At 53.5% G+C, this 5,766-nt stretch overlaps 1 long non-coding RNA gene across 1 annotated transcript; it reads left to right on the top strand.

Moving 5' to 3' along the window:
* Positions 1 to 464: 464 nt before the first annotated feature.
* LOC144242076 (uncharacterized) lies at positions 465 to 2,977 on the top strand. The gene is made up of 3 exons (XR_013338296.1): positions 465 to 542; positions 1,309 to 1,405; positions 2,569 to 2,977. It is a non-coding gene; the product is annotated as an uncharacterized LOC144242076 (long non-coding RNA).
* The last annotated feature ends 2,789 nt before the right edge of the window (positions 2,978 to 5,766 follow it).

Here is a 5,766-nt window from a genome sequence, read left to right as displayed (position 1 = left end):
GGGAGTTTTTTAAAGCTGAAGGCGAGCAGCGAGGAGGGGAAACGCGAGACGAGGGCGGGATGCGGACAGGAAGCTGACGTTTCCCGAGCGCCCACTCTGGCCCCAGGAGGAGGGGGGATGGGGGCCGCGCGCCGTGGACAAGGCCGCCCCGGGATTCGAACCTGCCGCCGCGTGCTCTTTCGCCTTGACTGAGAACGCAGACGCGAGCCGGAGGGGGAGCGGTGGGGCCTGGAGGGAGGAAGAAGGGGGGCTGGGAGGGGAGAATGGTGGTGGAGGTGAGGGGCTCCAGGGAGGGGTCGCGGCGGCCCCGTGGGGACACTTGCGGGGAGGGGGCGGCCGTCAGGGTGACGGCCTGGTTCCACCACCCCAGATGACGCCACAGGGGTCCTGCCTGTCGTTCCCACGCCCTTTCAGCGCCCCCATGTGGCAGCTTTTCCTGAAGCCTGAGCTCCCCTCCTAGGTCTCGGAGGTTGGCGGGTCCAGGCAGGGCAAGAGCTGGGTGCTGGTCCCCACGGCCTGTCCTCCGGATCGAGGAACAGGAGGTAAAGGAGAGGCTGGGCCGCCAGCGTGGGCCGTCTAAGGGAGGGCAGTGGGTGAAAGCGGCCGGAGTGCCGGATTGGGCCCAACCCTCTGAAAAAGGCAACTCCCCCGCCTCTCGGAGGTTACCCTCGCGCACTGGGGTCATCCATTCCGGATTTCCTGCGCGCCTTGCAGCATGGGAGTTGTTCCAGAACAGAGCTGAAAGAAGCCAACGAGCGTTTGTAACAGTAACCCAGTGTGGAAAGCGCCACGCAAGGGGCATTTGGGGACACACGACGATTCCCAAACCTCCCTTAGCCACATTTATGGTGCAGGTGCCCTGCAGAGACTCTTGTCCTAGACAGGACACCCTGGGTTTGACAAAGAGCCAGAGTGCAGATGAAGCAGGCAGAGTGGTCCTCTGTGCCCAGAGGTTGTATGTGCAGATATCTCTGCCCAGACTCATGCCAGACATTTGGGCCCGAGCCTACCTCGGTTTTGACCTCTAGCCTTTCAGTTGTGGGACGAATATCTCCGGAAAGAGCTGGTGTTATTGCTGGTGTTTTGTTTCCGAAAGAAATTCTCAGAGTCCCTAGAATGAACCAGAACAGTCTCCGACCTCACCCTGATGGTCAGGCACCTCCCCCACCAGGAAAGGCACATCCCGGGTCCTGGGGCCCCCCGGGGGAGGGGGCGGGTCCTGGAATCATGTCACCCTGTCTTCTCACCTTTCTCCATNCCCCCCCCCCCATTTTTTTTTTTTTTTTTTTTTTTTTTTTTTTTTTGCAGTTGGGCTCTGTAAGGAAAGATGAAGAACACAGTGGGGCAGGGGGAGTATTTGTCTTCAAGAAGGATTTGAGTGAAGAGGAGAAGCAAGCCATTAAGAGTAAGCCGTTAAGAATAAGATTCCGGGTTCAAGTTCTGACCCCATCACTTACCATCTGTGTGACTGCGGTCATTTAACCTTGCAGTTAAATGACTGCAAGTCATTTAACCTTTTTGAACTTCACTTACCTTATCCATAAGGTGGGGATAATAAGATATTCACTCCAAAAGGCTGTTGATTTGTTTCAATGAGATGATGCATAAAAGAACTTCGTGCAGCACCTGGCACACTGTAAGCCTTAATAAATGGTAGCAGTTTATTGCCATTAATCATATAATTAAACAATAACCCTTGTCCATGTTTTATGGGAAAGCTCAGATTAAGGAAAGTGATTTCAGGCATTGCCTGATATTTTGCCATCAGACTGAGAGTTTCCTAAACATGGGGACTGGGTGTCACCTGTCAGACTAGGAGTTCCCCTGTGGCCAGGTCTCCTAGACAAGGTTCAGTGAGCCAGGTTTTAAAGGTAGGGTTCAAGGGTGCCTGACTTCGGTTCAGGTCATGATCTCACAGTCTATGGGTTCGAGCCTCATGTCGGGCTCTATGCTGACAGCGCAGAGCCTGGAGCCTGCTTTGGACTCTGTGCCTCCTCTCTCTGCCCCTCCCCTGCTCACACTCTGTCTCTCAAAAATAAATTTAAAAATTTTTAAACATTTATTTTTTTATTGAGAAACAGAGACAGATTGCAAGCAGGGGAAGGGCAGAGAAAAGGGGAGACAGAACCCGAAGCAGGCTCTAGGCCCTGAGCTGTCAGCACAGAGCCCGACACGGGGCTCAAACTCACGAACCGCAAGATCATGACCTGAGCCAAAGTCAGACGCTTACGGAGTGAGCCACCCAGGCACCCCTGAAAAATAAATTTTAAAAAAGGTAAAACAAAAATAAAGGTAGGGTTCAGGAGCTTTGGGCCTGAGAGCGGAGGGAGGCGGGTGAACCCCCCTTGTAGGGGGGTGTGTGGGTTCAGGTCCCACATCTGTGGGGTGGGAAGAAGTCTCTCTTCTGAGTGTCTGCTTCTCCCAGGCATCCAGAGTCTGACCCCATTAGTGGGAGAAGAGAAGCTCAGATATAAATTGGGCTTCCTGGATGTTGGTTAGCGAGTGTGGGAGAAAAGTGAACAGCTAATTGAAAATATAATTATGATGCACTGTCCTTTGTCTACCGAGCGGAGCCTCCAGATCCCAGTGTCTGCGGAAGAGTTTGTTTCTCAAGCCCAGGAGGACTCTGGAGCCAGCCACCCAGAGCCAGCACCCACGGGTTGGGTAACTTGGCAGGCTGGGGCTCAGCTAGAGGCTCAGGACTGAGCCTCCGTCCTGCTCTCCCTGACCACTGTCTGGAACACCTGAGCTGATGGAGCTCCCAGAAGAATGCTGAGCTCAGGAAGCCCTGAGCAGGCTGCCGGGGGAGCCGGGGAGCCGGGAGGGAAGAGACGAGGCCGGGCTGGGGAGTGTGAATTTCATCCAGCAGACATGGGAAGTCACTGAAGGCTTTCAGAACAAAGGATTGGGGCGCCTGGGTGGCTTAGTCTGTTAAGCGTCCAATTTTCGCTTAGGTCACGATCTCGCGGTTCGTGGGTTTGAGCCCCGCGTCGGGCTCTGTGCTGACTGCCAGCTCAGAGCCTGGAGCCTGTTTCAGAGTCTGTGTCTCCCTCTCTCTCTGACCCTCCCCTGCTCACACTGTCTCTCTCTCTCTCCTAGAAATAAATAAAAATATTAAAAAAAAAAGAACAGGATTTATGGGGGGATTTTGTTGTTGTTGCTTTTTCCTTCCTGGGTTCCCAAAGCCTCCTCTGCAAGGGGTGACCAGGAGGAGGGGCTCAAAGTGGGGAGGAGTTGGAGACAGAAGAGTCTGGTAGGAGGTAATGGGGATCCTCCAAGGAGACAGGGCAGCGGGGAAGAGGGCTGGCTCGGAGCGTTGCAGGGGTGTCGGCAGGTCTGAGCTCTGGAGGGACAGAGGGGGCCCCTGGGATGATGAAGAGGAAGGAAAACAGGTCGCGGAGTGTGGGGAGGCGCTGGTGGGTGTCAGTTTGGACAGTCTGACAGTTTGAAGTGTCTGTGGGTGGACCTGGGGGGGACCAGGAAGGGCTCGGAGCTTAGGGGACAAGGTCATAGAGCTTTAAGAGGTCAGTGTGCGACGATGGTGAGGCCAGGGGAGAGCAAGACGGCCCAGGGAAATCTCGAGTGAAAGGGATGAGGCTGGACATCTGAGCAGCCTCAATATTTAAGAGGCAGGTGGTCAGGGCACGGGGCAAGAGACTAAACAGGAGAAATTAGAAGGGTGGGTGCCTGGGGCACCTGGTTGGGCCTTCGACTTCGGCTCAGGTCACCATCTCGTGGTTCGTGAGTTCGAGCCCCTCATCTGGCTCTCTGCTGCCAGCAGGGAACCTGCTTCTGATCCTCTGTCCCCCTCACTCTCTGCACCTCCTCCACCTGTGCTCTCTCTCTCTCTCTCTCTCAAAAATAAATTTAAGGGGGGAAAAAGGGGGGGTTGGGTGCCTGGCAGAGAGGAGAGGTACAGACATACAGGCAGGAGATGCTTACGGAAGATACGTATGGATGTGAACAAACGTGAACGTTAATGCCTAGAAAAAGCACCGCAGAATACACACAGGCAGTTGGCGGTGGTACTTTCGGGATGGGCAGTGGGTAATGGGGGTTTCCATCATCTAGTCCATATCCTAACGTCATTTGAATATTTTACAGTGAGATACGTGCATGCGTTACTTTCACAATTTAAAACATTCACAGTTGAATAGGAGGAGGCCTGGGCAGCTCAGTCAGTTAAGAATGTCCGACTCTGGGTTTTGGCTCAGGTCATGGTCTCATGGTTCGTGAGCTCGAACCCTGAGTCAGGCTCTGCATTGTTAGTGTGGAGCTCGCTTGGGATTCTCCCTCTCTCCCGGCCCCTCCATGCTCATGCCCTCTCCCTCTCTCAAAATAAATAATAAATAAACTTTAAAAAAAAAAAGATTCTCTCTCTCTCTCTCTACTCCCCTTCCCAGCTTGCGCATGCATTCTCTCTCTCAAATAAAAATAAGTAAATGAGGGGCGCCTGGGTGGCTCAGTCGGTTAAGCACCTTACTTTGGCTCAGGGCACGATCTCATGGTTCGTGGGTTTGAGCCCCGCGTCGGGCTCTGTGCTGACAGCTTACAGCTGGAGGCTGCTTTGGATTCTGTGTCTCCCTCTCTCTCTGCCTCCCCCCTGCTCACACCCTGTCTCTCTCTCTCTCAAAAACAAATAAACGTTAAAAAAGTTAAACAAACAAAATAAGTAAATGAATTAAGCAAGACAGGAAGGATTCAAACTACCTATTAACAGGAGAAGGGATAAATCAATGGTGGTTGTGGAATATTACACAGCAGTGAAAATGAATGGATTAGAATGTGGACATCAACTTGGATAACACTCATCAAGTATTAAGCAGGGAAAGTGAGTTGCAGCAGATACCTATAGTACCATTCCATGTGTGTAGAATTTAAAAACATGGATCCATAGTATAAATGGATATGTAAACATGTAGTGTGTGTGTGTGTGTGTGTGTGCGTGTGTGTAATACGGACATGGAAAATACTCATGGGAATCCTAGATACATTCAGGAGGGAGGTTGCGTATGGGAGGTGGAGGAGAATTGAAAATACACATTTTTATGTGCCAGATATTAATTATTAAGCCATTTTGAAAAACCAGAAGGGCAATATGAAAAACCACAGGGGAGAGAGGTTTTAAGAAAGGGGCAGGGTCAGCAGTGTGAAAAGTAAAGTCGGGGCGGCAGGTGGAGCCTGGGTTGCCCTGGGGCAGGGGGTGCCCACCAGCGCTTCAGGCCCAGAGGCAGAAGGTCTGCTCCAGTCAGTGTTCCTGCTAACAGCCCTGACCAGAAGGTTCTGAGACCCCATTCTCAGCCAGGGTCCAGCCCTGGGACACATGAGGGGGCACTGAGGGCCTTTGGTGTCGCTGCTGCTGATGTGGGAAGCTGTCCTCGTCTCTCACCAGAGAGTAAATGCAGTTATCACCCTGGGAAAGACTCCTTGAGGACCAAAGGGGTGACAGCAGCCCTGGCGGTCCCTGCCGCTGGAGGCGGAGATTGGCCCTGAGGCAGGGGGATGACCATGATGACTTCGGCAGGAGTCAGTGAGTCTCTGGCGCCCAGGGGGCGGGTGGGCGAGGACAGTGTTGAGGCTTGAAGGTCTGAGGAGGCAAAAGCCAAATCCTGGTGCCCAGGCATGGAGAGTGGGCGATGCCCAGGCTTGGCAGACAGCGGGCTGAAAGATGCGCTGCCAAGCTGGGGTGAGGGGCTGCCAGGGCCGGAGATCAGAGGAGTGGATGGGGGAGGGCCCAGACACTGTCAGGGCTTGAAGCAAGAGGCC

This window comes from Crocuta crocuta, unplaced genomic scaffold (genome assembly GCF_008692635.1).
Source record: "Crocuta crocuta isolate KB4526 unplaced genomic scaffold, BGI_CrCroc_1.0 scaffold352, whole genome shotgun sequence".
In the NCBI taxonomy this organism is placed as follows: Eukaryota; Metazoa; Chordata; class Mammalia; order Carnivora; family Hyaenidae; genus Crocuta; species Crocuta crocuta.
The sequence above is the reverse complement of the archived record's forward strand: the minus strand, read 5'-3'. Positions and strand labels throughout refer to the sequence as shown.